The sequence below is a fragment of the Narcine bancroftii genome, chromosome 2 (genome assembly GCF_036971445.1).
Source record: "Narcine bancroftii isolate sNarBan1 chromosome 2, sNarBan1.hap1, whole genome shotgun sequence".
NCBI lineage: Eukaryota > Metazoa > Chordata > Chondrichthyes > Torpediniformes > Narcinidae > Narcine > Narcine bancroftii.
Genome location: NC_091470.1, coordinates 202,298,018 through 202,313,812, shown reverse-complemented (window position 1 = coordinate 202,313,812; position 15,795 = coordinate 202,298,018). Strand labels below are relative to the sequence as shown.

At 37.1% G+C, this 15,795-nt stretch overlaps 1 protein-coding gene across 1 annotated transcript in view; it reads left to right on the top strand.

Annotated features, from left to right (window-relative positions):
* LOC138753063 (neuroligin-2-like) overlaps window positions 1–15,795 on the top strand; it is a 464,672-nt gene that overhangs the window by 304,517 nt on the left and 144,360 nt on the right. The window lies entirely within an intron of this gene.

Below are 15,795 nucleotides of genomic sequence, written 5' to 3'. Positions count from 1 at the left end.
ACTCCTGTCTTCAATAATTTACCATAACATCCCATCACCTGAACTCAATACTTTACTATAACATCCCACCGCCAAAACTCAATTCTTTCTATTAACATTCCAACTCATGTACACAATACTTTACCGTAACATCAAAGCTCCTCAGCTCAAAATTTACCATAACATCCCAACTCCTGTACTCAATATATTACCAGGACATCCCAACTACTGAAATCCATATTTTTCCATTACATTCAAACTTCTCTACTCAATACTTTACCCTAACATCCTACATCCTCTACTCAATAATGTACCAGGACATCACAACTCCTGATCTCATTACTTTACCATAACACTCCAAGTCCCATGCTCAATACTTTACCGTTATATCCCAGATCCTCTACTCAAAACTTGACCAAAACATCCCAACTACTGTATTGTATACTTTAAAATAATATCCCAACTCCTGTAATCATTACTTTACCATAACATCCCAACTCTTCTACTCAATATTTTACCATAACATCTGAAATCCTGAACTCAATACATTACGATAACATCCCAACTCCACTACATAATAATTTACAATACCATCCTAACTCCTCTACCAATACTTTACCAAACCATCCCAACTCCTGAACACCATACTTTACCGTAACATCCCAACACATCTACTCAATACTTTACCATAACATCCCAACTCCTGAACTCAATAATGTACTGTAACATCTCTATTCAATATTTACTGTAACATCCCAACTCATGTACTCAATACTTTAGCATGACATCCAAACTCCTTCACTCAATACTTTACCATAACATCCCAACTCCCCTATTCAAAATTTTACCATCTCAACTCCTGTACTCAACACATTACCCTACTATCCCATCTCCTCTACTCAATACTTTACCTTAACATCCCAACTCCACTACTCAATACTTTACCATTTCATCCCAATTTCTGAACTCAGTTTTATACTGTAGCATCCCAACTCCTCCACTGAATACCTTAAAGTAAAATCCCAACTCGTCTTCTCAATACTTTACCGTAACATCCCAACTCCTGCACTCAATACTTTACCAACATTCCAACTCGTCTACTCAATTCTTTACCATAACATCTCAACTCCTGTACTCAATACTTTACCATAACATCCAAACCCCAGAACTCAATACTTTACATATCATTCCAACTCCTGTACTCAATACTTTGACATAACATTCAACATCTGTACTCAACACATTACCCTACTATCCCATCTCCTCTACTCAATACTTTACCATAACATCCCAACTCCAGAACTCAATACTTAACTATAACATTCCAAGTCCTGTACTCAATACTTTAGCATAACATCCCACCTACTATTCTTTATAATTTACCATAACAATCCAACTCCTCTACTCAATACTTTACCTTAACATACCAACTTCTCTACTCATTACTTTACCATAACATCCCAACTCCTGCACTCAGTATTTTAGCATAACATTTCAACTCCTGCACTCAATACTTTACCATAACATACCCAACTCCTCTACCCTATACTTTACCATAACATCCCAACTCCTCTACTCAATGCTTTACCATAACATACCCAACTCCTGCACCCTATACTTTACCATAACATCCCAATTCCTGTACTCAATACTTGACCATAACATCTCAACTTATCTGCTCGATATTTTACCATATCATCCCAACTCCTGTACTCAATACTTTACCATAACATCTTAACTCCTGAATTCAATAGTTTAACATCTCTACTCCTGTACTCAACACATTACCCTACTATCACATCTCCTCTACTCAATACTTTACCATAAAATGTCAACTCCACTACTCAATACTTTACCATTTCATCCCAATTTCTGAACTCAATTTTATACTGTAGCATCCGAACTCCTCCACTGAATACCTTAAAGTAAAATCCCAACTCGTCTACTCAATACTTTACCGTAACAGCCCAACTCCTGCACCCAATACTTTACCAACATTCCAACTCGTCTACTCAATACATTACCATAACATCCCAACTCCACTACATAATAATTTACCCTACCATCCTAACTCCTCTACCAATACTTTACCAAACCATCCCAACTCCTGAACACCATACTTTACCGTAACATCCCAACACATCTACTCAATACTTTACCATAACATCCCAACTCCTGAACTCAATAATGTACTGTAACATCTCTATTCAATATTTACTGTAACATCCCAACTCATGTACTCAATACTTTACCATAACATCCCAACTCCCCTATTCAAACTCTTACCATCTCAACTCCTGTACTCAACACATTACGCTACTATCCCATCTCCTCTACTCAATACTTTACCTTAACATCCCAACTCCACTACTCAATACTTTACCATTTCATCCCAATTTCTGAACTCAGTTTTATACTGTAGCATCCCAACTCCTCCACTGAATACCTTAAAGTAAAATCCCAACTCGTCTTCTCAATTCTTTACCGTAACATCCCAACTCCTGCACTCAATACTTTACCAACATTCCAACTCGTCTACTCAATTCTTTACCATAACATCTCAACTCCTGTACTCAATACTTTACCATAACATCCAAACCCCAGAACTCAATACTTTACATATCATTCCAACTCCTGTACTCAATAATTTGACATAACATTCAACATCTGTACTCAACACATTACCCTACTATCCCATCTCCTCTACTCAATACTTAACCATAACATCCCAACTCCAGAACTCAATACTTAACTATAACATTCCAAGTCCTGTACTCAATACTTTAGCATAACATCCCACCTACTATTCTTTATAATTTACCATAACATTCCAACTCCTCTACTCAATACTTTACCTTAACATACCAACTTCTCTACTCATTACTTTACCATAACATCCCAACTCCTGCACTCAGTATTTTAGCATAACATTTCAACTCCTGCACTCAATACTTTACCATAACATACCCAACTCCTGTACCCTATACTTTACCATAACAACCCAACTCCTCTACTCAATGCTTTACCATAACATACCCAACTCCTGCACCCTATACTTTACCATAACATCCCAATTCCTGTACTCAATACTTGACCATAACATCTCAACTTATCTGCTCGATATTTTACCATATCATCCCAACTCCTGTACTCAATACTTTACCATAACATCTTAACTCCTGAATTCAATAGTTTAACATCTCTACTCCTGTACTCAACACATTACCCTACTATCCCATCTCCTCTACTCAATACTTTACAATAAAATCTCAACTCCACTACTCAATACTTTACCATTTCATCCCAATTTCTGAACTCAATTTTATACTGTAGCATCCCAACTCCTCCACTGAATACCTTAAAGTAAAATCCCAACTCGTCTAATCAATACTTTACCGTAACAGCCCAACTCCTGCACTCAATACTTTACCAACATTCCAACTCGTCTACTCAATACATTACCATAACATCCCAACTCCACTACATAATAATTTACCCTACCATCCTAACTCCTCTACCAATACTTTACCAAACCATCCCAACTCCTGAACACCATACTTTACCGTAACATCCCAACACATCTACTCAATACTTTACCATAACATCCCAACTCCTGAACTCAATAATGTACTGTAATATCTCTATTCAATATTTACTGTAACATCCCAACTCATGTACTCAATACTTTAGCATGACATCCAAACTCCTGCACTCAATACTTTACCATAACATCCCAACTCGCCTATTCAAAATCTTACCATCTCAACTCCTGTACTCAACACATTACGCTACTATCCCATCTCCTCTACTCAATACTTTACCTTAACATCCCAACTCCACTACTCAATACTTTACCTTAACATCCCAACTCCACTACTCATACTTTACCATTTCATCCCAATTTCTGAACTCAGTTTTATACTGTAGCATCCCAACTCCTCCACTGAATACCTTAAAGTAAAATCCCAACTCGTCTTCTCAATACTTTACCGTAACATCCCAACTCCTGCACTCAATACTTTACCATAACATCCAAACCCCAGAACTCAATACTTTACATATCATTCCAACTCCTGTACTCAATACTTTCACATAACATTCAACATCTGTACTCAACACATTACCCTACTATCCCATCTCCTCTACTCAATACTTTACCATAACATCCCAACTCCAGAACTCAATACTTAACTATAACATTCCAAGTCCTGTACTCAATACTTTAGCATAACATCCCACCTACTATTCTTTATAATTTACCATAACATTCCAACTCGTCTACTCAATACTTTACCTTAACATACCAACTTCTCTACTCATTACTTTACCATAACATCCCAACTCCTGCACTGTATTTTAGCATAACATTTCAACTCCTGCACTCAATACTTTACCATAACATACCCAACTCCTGCACCCTATACTTTACCATAACATCCCAACTCCTCTACTCAATGCTTTACCATAACATACCCAACTCCTGCACCCTATATTTTACCATAACATCCCAAATCCTGTACTCCATACTTGACCATAACATCTCAACTTATCTGCTCGATATTTTACCATATCATCCCAACTCCTGTACTCAATACTTTACCATAACATCTTAACTCCTGAATTCAATACTTTAACATCTCTACTCCTGTACTCAACACATTACCCTACTATCCCATCTCCTCTACTCAATACTTTACAATAAAATCTCAACTCCACTACTCAATACTTTACCATTTCATCCCAATTTCTGAACTCAATTTTATACTGTAGCATCCCAACTCCTCCACTGAATACCTTAAAGTAAAATCCCAACTCGTCTACTCAATACTTTACCGTAACATCCCAACTCCTGCACTCAATACTTTACCAACATTCCAACTCGTCTACTCAATTCTTTAACATAACATCTCAACTCCTGTACTCAATACTTTACCATAACATCCAAACCCCAGAACTCAATACTTTACATATCATCCCAACTCCTGTACTCAATACTTTGACATAACATTCAACATCTATACTCAACACATTACCCTACTATCCCATCTCCTCTACTCAATACTTTACCATAACATCCCAACTCCAGAACTCAATACATAACTATAACATTCCAAGTCCTGTACTCAATACTTTAGCATAACTTCCCACCTACTATTCTTTATAATTTACCATAACAATCCAACTCCTTTACTCAATACTTTACCTTAACATACCAACTTCTCTACTCATTACTTTACCATAACATCCCAACTCCTGCACTCAGTATTTTAGCATAACATTTCAACTCCTGCACTCAATACTTTACCATAACATACCCAACTCCTGCACCCTATACTTTACCATAACATCCCAACTCCTCTACTCAATTCTTTACCATAACATACCCAACTCCTGCACCCTATACTTTACCATAACATCCCAAATCCTGTACTCCATACTTGACCATAACATCTCAACTCATCTGCTCGATATTTTACCATATCATCCCAACTCCTGTACTCAATACTTTACCATAACATCTTAAATCCTGAATTCAATACTTTAACATCTCAATTTCTGTACTCAACACGTTACACTACTATCCCATCTCCACTACTCAATTCTTTACCATAACATCTAATTCCTGTACCCAATAGTTTACCCTACCATCCCATATCCTCTACTCAATACTTTGCCAAAACATCCTAACTCCTGAACTCCATACTTTACCATAACATCCCAGCACCTGAACTCAATTCTTTCTATTAAAATTCCAACATGCACTCAATATTTTACCGTAACATCCTATTTCCTTTACTCAATAATTTACCATGGCATCCCAACTCCAGAACGCAAAATTTTACTATAACATTCCAATTCCTGAGCTCAATACTTTACCATAATATCGAAACACCTCTACTCAATACTTAACCAAAACATCCAAACACCTGTACTCAATAGATTACAATAACATCCCAACACGCCTATTCAAAACCTTACCATAAAATCTTAACTCATCTACACAATACTTTACAGTAGCATCCCAAACCCAGGACTTAATATTTTATCGTAGCTTCCCAAATACTCCACTCAATACGTTAAAGTAACATCCCACCTCCTCTACTCAATACTTTAGCATATGCTTACAGGTCCAGAATTCAATGCTTTATTGTAAGATCACTGCGCCCCCACTCAATATTTTACCATAACACCCCAACTCCACCACTCAATACTTTACCATTCCATCCCAATTTCTGAACTCAGTTTTATACTGTAGCATCCCAACTCCTCCACTGAATACCTTAAAGTAAAATCCCAACTCGTCTTCTCAATACTTTACCGTAACATCCCAACTCCTGCACTCAATACTTTACCAACATTCCAACTCGTCCACTCAATTCTTTACCATAACATCTCAACTGCTGTACTCAATACTTTACCATAACATCCCAACTCCTGCGCTCAGTATTTAACATAATCTCAACTCCTGAACTCAATAATTTACCATAATATCCCAACACCTCTACTCAATACTTTACCATAACATACCCAACACCTGTACTCAATTGATTACCATAACATCCCAACTCCCCTATTCAAAATCTTACCATCTCAACTCCTGTACTCAACACATTACCCTACTATCCCATCTCCTCTACTCAATATTTTACCTTAACATCCCAACTCCACTACTCAATACTTTACCATTTCATCCCAATTTCTGAACTCAGTTTTATACTGTAGCATCCCAACTCCTCCACTGAATACCTTAAAGTAAAATCCCAACTCGTCTTCTCAATACTTTACCGTAACATCCCAACTCCTGCACTCAATACTTTACCAACATTCCAACTCGTCTACTCAATTCTTTACCATAACATCTCAACTACTGTACTCAATACTTTACCATAACATCCAAACCCCAGAACTCAATTCTTTACATATCATTCCAACTCCTGTACTCAATACTTTGACATAACATTCAACATCTGTACTCAACACATTACCCTACTATCCCATCTCCTCTACTCAAAACTTTACCATAACATCCCAACTCCAGAACTCAATACTTAACTATAACATTCCAAGTCCTGTACTCAATACTTTAGCATAACATCCCACCCACTATTCTTTATAATTTACCATAACATTCCAACTCCTCTACTCAATACTTTACCTTAACATACCAACTTCTCTACTCATTACTTTACCATAACATCCCAACTCCTGCACTCAGTATTTTAGCATAACATTTCAACTCCTGCACTCAATACTTTACCATAACATACCCAACTCCTCTACCCTATACTTTACCATAACATCCCAACTCCTCTACTCAATGCTTTACCATAACATACCCAACTCCTGCACCCTATACTTTACCATAACATCCCAATTCCTGTACTCCATACTTGACCATAACATCTCAACTTATCTGCTCGATATTTTACCATATCATCCCAACTCCTGTACTCAATACTTTACCATAACATCTTAACTCCTGAATTCAATAGTTTAACATCTCTACTCCTGTACTCAACACATTATTCTACTATCCCATCTCCTCTACTCAATACTTTACCATAAAATCTCAACTCCACTACTCAATACTTTACCATTTCATCCCAATTTCTGAACTCAATTTTATACTGTAGCATCCCAACTCCTCCACTGAATACCTTAAAGTAAAATCCCAACTCGTCTACTCAATACTTTACCGTAACAGCCCAACTCCTGCACCCAATACTTTACCAACATTCCAACTCGTCTACTCAATACATTAGCATAACATCCCAACTCCACTACATAATAATTTACCCTACCATCCTAACTCCTCTACCAATACTTTACCAAACCATCCCAACTCCTGAACACCATACTTTACCGTAACATCCCGACACATCTACTCAATACTTTACCATAACATCCCTACTCCTGAACTCAATAATGTACTGTAACATCTCTATTCAATATTTACTGTAACATCCCAACTCATGTACTCAGTACTTTAGCATGACATCCAAACTCCTGCACTCAATACTTTACCATAACATCCCAACTCCCCTATTCAAAATCTTACCATCTCAACTCCTGTACTCAACACATTACGCTACTATCCCATCTCCTCTACTCAATACTTTACCTTAACATCCCAACTCCACTACTCAATACTTTACCATTTCATCCCAATTTCTGAACTCAGTTTTATACTGTAGCATCCCAACTCCTCCACTGAATACCTTAAAGTAAAATCCCAACTCGTCTTCTCAATACTTTACCGTAACATCCCAACTCCTGCACTCAATACTTTACCAACATTCCAACTCGTCTACTCAATTCTTTACCATAACATCTCAACTCCTGTACTCAATACTTTACCATAACATCCAAACCCCAGAACTCAATACTTTACATATCATTCGAACTCCTGTACTCAATAATTTGACATAACATTCAACATCTGTACTCAACACATTACCCTACTATCCCATCTCCTCTACTCAATACTTTACCATAACATCCCAACTCCAGAACTCAATACTTAACTATAACATTCCAAGTCCTGTACTCAATACTTTAGCATAACATCCCACCTACTATTCTTTATAATTTACCATAACATTCCAACTCCTCTACTCAATACTTTACCTTAACATACCAACTTCTCTACTCATTACTTTGCCATAGCATCCCAACTCCTGCACTCAGTATTTTAGCATAACATTTCAACTCCTGCACTCAATACTTTACCATAACATACCCAACTCCTGTACCCTATACTTTACCATAACAACCCAACTCCTCTACTCAATGCTTTACCATAACATACCCAACTCCTGCACCCTATACTTTACCATAACATCCCAATTCCTGTACTCCATACTTGACCATAACATCTCAACTTATCTGCTCGATATTTTACCATATCATCCCAACTCCTGTACTCAATACTTTACCATAACATCTTAACTCCTGAATTCAATAGTTTAACATCTCTACTCCTGTACTCAACACATTACCCTACTATCCCATCTCCTCTACTCAATACTTTACCATAAAATCTCAACTCCACTACTCAATACTTTACCATTTCATCCCAATTTCTGAACTCAATTTTATACTATAGCATCCCAACTCCTCCACTGAATACCTTAAAGTAAAATCCCAACTCGTCTACTCAATACTTTACCGTAACATCCCAACTCCTGCACTCAATACTTTACCAACATTCCAACTCGTCTACTCAATTCTTTACCATAACATCTCAACTCCTGTACTCAATACTTTACCATAAAATCCAAACCCCAGAACTCAATACTTTACATATCATCCCAACTCCTGTACTCAATACTTTGACATAACATTCAACATCTATACTCAACACATTACCCTACTATCCCATCTCCTCTACTCAATACTTTACCATAACATCCCAACTCCAGAACTCAATACATAACTATAACATTCCAAGTCCTGTACTCAATACTTTAGCATAACATCCCACCTACTATTCTTTATAATTTACCATAACAATCCAACTCCTTTACTCAATACTTTACCTTAACATACCAACTTCTCTACTCATTACTTTACCATAACATCCCAACTCCTGCACTCAGTATTTTAGCATAACATTTCAACTCCTGCACTCAATACTTTACCATAACATACCCAACTCCTGCACCCTATACTTTACCATAACATCCCAACTCCTCTACTCAATTCTTTACCATAACATACCCAACTCCTGCACCCTATACTTTACCATAACATCCCAAATCCTGTACTCCATACTTGACCATAACATCTCAACTCATCTGCTCGATATTTTACCATATCATCCCAACTCCTGTACTCAATACTTTACCATAACATCTTAAATCCTGAATTCAATACTTTAACATCTCAATTCCTGTACTCAACACGTTACACTACTATCCCATCTCCACTACTCAATTCTTTACCATAACATCTAATTCCTGTACCCAATAGTTTACCCTACCATCCCATATCCTCTACTCAATACTTTGCCAAAACATCCTAACTCCTGAACTCCATACTTTACCATAACATCCCAGCACCTGAACTCAATTCTTTCTATTAAAATTCCAACATGCACTCAATATTTTACCGTAACATCCTATTTCCTTTACTCAATAATTTACCATGACATCCCAACTCCAGAACGCAAAATTTTACTATAACATTCCAAGTCCTGAGCTCAATACTTTACCATAATATCGAAACACCTCTACTCAATACTTAACCAAAACATCCAAACACCTGTACTCAACAGATTACAATAACATCCCAACACGCCTATTCAAAACCTTACCATAAAATCTTAACTCATCTACACAATACTTTACAGTAGCATCCCAAACCCAGGACTTAATATTTTATCGTAGCTTCCCAAATACTCCACTCAATACGTTAAAGTAACATCCCACCTCCTCTACTCAATACTTTAGCATATGATTACAGGTCCAGAATTCAATGCTTTATTGTAAGATCACTGCTCCCCCACTCAATATTTTACCATAACACCCCAACTCCACCACTCCATACTTTACCATTTCATCCCAATTTCTGAACTCAGTTTTATACTGTAGCATCCCAACTCCTCCACTGAATACCTTAAAGTAAAATCCCAACTCGTCTTCTCAATACTTTACCGTAACATCCCAACTCCTGCACTCAATACTTTACCAACATTCCAACTCGTCTACTCAATTCTTTACCATAACATCTCAACTGCTGTACTCAATACTTTACCATAACATCCCAACTCCTGCGCTCAGTATTTAACATAATCTCAACTCCTGAACTCAATAATTTACCATAATATCCCAACACCTCTACTCAATACTTTACCATAACATACCCAACACCTGTACTCAATAGATTACCATAACATCCCAACTCCCCTATTCAAAATCTTACCATCTCAACTCCTGTACTCAACACATTACCCTACTATCCCATCTCCTCTACTCAATACTTTACCTTAACATCCCAACTCCACTACTCAATACTTTACCATTTAATCCCAATTTCTGAACTCAGTTTTATACTGTAGCATCCCAACTCCTCCACTGAATACCTTAAAGTAAAATCCCAACTCGTCTTCTCAATACTTTACTGTAACATCCCAACTCCTGCACTCAATACTTTACCAACATTCCAACTCGTCTACTCAATTCTTTACCATAACATCTCAACTGCTGTACTCAATACTTTACCATAACATCCAAACCCCAGAACTCAATACTTTACATATCATTCCAACTCCTGTACTCAATACTTTGACATAACATTCAACATCTGTACTCAACACATTACCCTACTATCCCATCTCCTCTACTCAATACTTTACCATAACATCCCAACTCCAGAACTCAATACTTAACTATAACATTCCAAGTCCTGTACTCAATACTTTAGCATAACATCCCACCTACTATTCTTTATAATTTACCATAACATTCCAACTCCTCTACTCAATACTTTACCTTAACATACCAACTTCTCTACTCATTACTTTACCATAACATCCCAACTCCTGCACTCAGTATTTTAGCATAACATTTCAACTCCTGCACTCAATACTTTACCATAACATACCCAACTCCTCTACCCTATACTTTACCATAACATCCCAACTCCACTACTCAATGCTTTACCATAACATACCCAACTCCTGCACCCTATACTTTACCATAACATCCCAATTCCTGTACTCCATACTTGACCATAACATCTCAACTTATCTGCTCGATATTTTACCATATCATCCCAACTCCTGTACTCAATACTTTACCATAACATCTTAACTCCTGAATTCAATAGTTTAACATCTCTACTCCTGTACTCAACACATTACCCTACTATCCCATCTCCTCTACTCAATACTTTACCATAAAATCTCAACTCCACTACTCAATACTTTACCATTTCATCCCAATTTCTGAACTCAATTTTATACTGTAGCATCCCAACTCCTCCACTGAATACCTTAAAGTAAAATCCCAACTCGTCTACTCAATACTTTACCGTAACAGCCCAACTCCTGCACTCAATACTTTACCAACATTCCAACTCGTCTACTCAATACATTACCATAACATCCCAACTCCACTACATAATAATTTACCCTACCATCCTAACTCCTCTACCAATACTTTACCAAACCATCCCAACTCCTGAACACCATACTTTACCGTAACATCCCGACACATCTACTCAATACTTTACCATAACATCCCAACTCCTGAACTCAATAATGTACTGTAACATCTCTATTCAATATTTACTGTAACATCCCAACTCATGTACTCAGTACTTTAGCATGACATCCAAACTCCTGCACTCAATACTTTACCATAACATCCCAACTCCCCTATTCAAAATCTTACCATCTCAACTCCTGTACTCAACACATTACGCTACTATCCCATCTCCTCTACTCAATACTTTACCTTAACATCCCAACTCCACTACTCAATACTTTACCATTTCATCCCAATTTCTGAACTCAGTTTTATACTGTAGCATCCCAACTCCTCCACTGAATACCTTAAAGTAAAATCCCAACTCGTCTTCTCAATACTTTACCGTAACATCCCAACTCCTGCACTCAATACTTTACCAACATTCCAACTCGTCTACTCAATTCTTTACCATAACATCTCAACTCCTGTACTCAATACTTTACCATAACATCCAAACCCCAGAACTCAATACTTTACATATCATTCCAACTCCTGTACTCAATAATTTGACATAACATTCAACATCTGTACTCAACACATTACCCTACTATCCCATCTCCTCTACTCAATACTTTACCATAACATCCCAACTCCAGAACTCAATACTTAACTATAACATTCCAAGTCCTGTACTCAATACTTTAGCATAACATCCCACCTACTATTCTTTATAATTTACCATAACATTCCAACTCCTCTACTCAATACTTTACCTTAACATACCAACTTCTCTACTCATTACTTTGCCATAGCATCCCAACTCCTGCACTCAGTATTTTAGCATAACATTTCAACTCCTGCACTCAATACTTTACCATAACATACCCAACTCCTGTACCCTATACTTTACCATAACAACCCAACTCCTCTACTCAATGCTTTACCATAACATACCCAACTCCTGCACCCTATACTTTACCATAACATCCCAATTCCTGTACTCCATACTTGACCATAACATCTCAACTTATCTGCTCGATATTTTACCATATCATCCCAACTCCTGTACTCAATACTTTACCATAACATCTTAACTCCTGAATTCAATAGTTTAACATCTCTACTCCTGTACTCAACACATTACCCTACTATCCCATCTCCTCTACTCAATACTTTACCATAAAATCTCAACTCCACTACTCAATACTTTACCATTTCATCCCAATTTCTGAACTCAATTTTATACTATAGCATCCCAACTCCTCCACTGAATACCTTAAAGTAAAATCCCAACTCGTCTACTCAATACTTTACCGTAACAGCCCAACTCCTGCACTCAATAATTTACCAACATTCCAACTCGTCTACTCAATACATTACCATAACATCCCAACTCCACTACATAATAATTTACCCTACCATCCTAACTCCTCTACCAATACTTTACCAAACCATCCCAACTCCTGACCACCATACTTTACCGTAACATCCCAACACATCTACTCAATACTTTACCATAACATCCCAACTCCTGAACTCAATAATGTACTGTAACATCTCTATTCAATATTTACTGTAACATCCCAACTCATGTACTCAATACTTTAGCATGACATCCAAACTCCTGCACTCAGTACTTTACCATAACATCCCAACTCCCCTATTCAAAATCTTACCATCTCAACTCCTGTACTCAACACATTACGCTACTATCCCATCTCCTCTACTCAATACTTTACCTTAACATCCCAACTCCACTACTCAATACTTTACCATTTCATCCCAATTTCTGAACTCAGTTTTATACTGTAGCATCCCAACTCCTCCACTGAATACCTTAAAGTAAAATCCCAACTCGTCTTCTCAATACTTTACCGTAACATCCCAACTCCTGCACTCAATACTTTACCATAACATCCAAACCCCAGAACTCAATACTTTACATATCATTCCAACTCCTGTACTCAATACTTTGACATAACATTCAACATCTGTACTCAACACATTACCCTACTATCCCATCTCCTCTACTCAATACTTTACCATAACATCCCAACTCCAGAACTCAATACTTAACTATAACATTCCAAGTCCTGTACTCAATACTTTAGCATAACATCCCACCTACTATTCTTTATAATTTACCATAACATTCCAACACGTCTACTCAATACTTTACCTTAACATACCAACTTCTCTACTCATTACTTTACCATAACATCCCAACTCCTGCACTCAGTATTTTAGCATAACATTTCAACTCCTCCACTCAATACTTTACCATAACATACCCAACTCCTGCACCCTATACTTTACCATAACATCCCAACTCCTCTACTCAATGCTTTACTATAACATACCCAACTCCGGCACCCTATACTTTACCATAACATCCCAAATCCTGTACTCCATACTTGACCATAACATCTCAACTTATCTGCTCGATATTTTACCATATCATCCCAACTCCTGTACTCAATACTTTACCATAACATCTTAACTCCTGAATTCAATACTTTAACATCTCTACTCCTGTACTCAACACATTACCCTACTATCCCATCTCCTCTACTCAATACTTTACCTTAACATCCCAACTCCACTACTCAATACTTTACCATTTCATCCCAATTTCTGAACTCAGTTTTATAATGAAGCATCCCAACTCCTCCACTGAATACCTTAAAGTAAAATCCCAACTCGTCTTCTCAATACTTTACCGTAACATCCCAACTCCTGCACTCAATACTTTACCAACATTCCAACTCGTCTACTCAATTCTTTACCATAACATCTCAACTCCTGTACTCAATACTTTACCATAACATCCCAAATCCTGTACTCCATACTTGACCATAACATCTCAACTCATCTGCTTGATATTTTACCATATCATCCCAACTCCTGTACTCAATACTTTACCATAACATCTTAAATCCTGAATTCAATACTTTAACATCTCAACTCCTGTACTCAACACGTTACACTACTATCCCATCTCCACTACTCAATTCTTTACCATAACATCCAATTCCTGTACCCAATAGTTTACCCTACCATCCCATATCCTCTACTCAATACTTTGCCAAAACATCCTAACTCCTGAACTCCATACTTTACCATAACATCCCAGCACCTGAACTCAATTCTTTCTATTAAAATTCCAACATGCACTCAATATTTTACCGTAACATCCTATTTCCTTTACTCAATAATTTACCATGACATCCCAACTCCAGAACTCAAAATTTTACTATAACATTCCAAGTCCTGAGCTCAATACTTTACCATAATACCAAAACACCTCTACTCAATACTTAACCAAAACATCCAAACACCTGTACTCAATAGATTACAATAACATCCCAACACGCCTATTCAAAACCTTACCATAAAATCTTAACTCATCTACACAATACTTTACAGTAGCATCCCAAACCCAGGACTTGATATTTTATCGTAGCTTCCCAAATACTCCACTCAATACGTTAAAGTAACATCCCACCTCCTCTACTCAATACTTTAGCATATGATTACAGGTCCAGAACTCAATGCTTTATTGTAAGATCACTGCTCCCCCACTCAATATTTTACCATAACACCCCAACTCCACCACTCAATACTT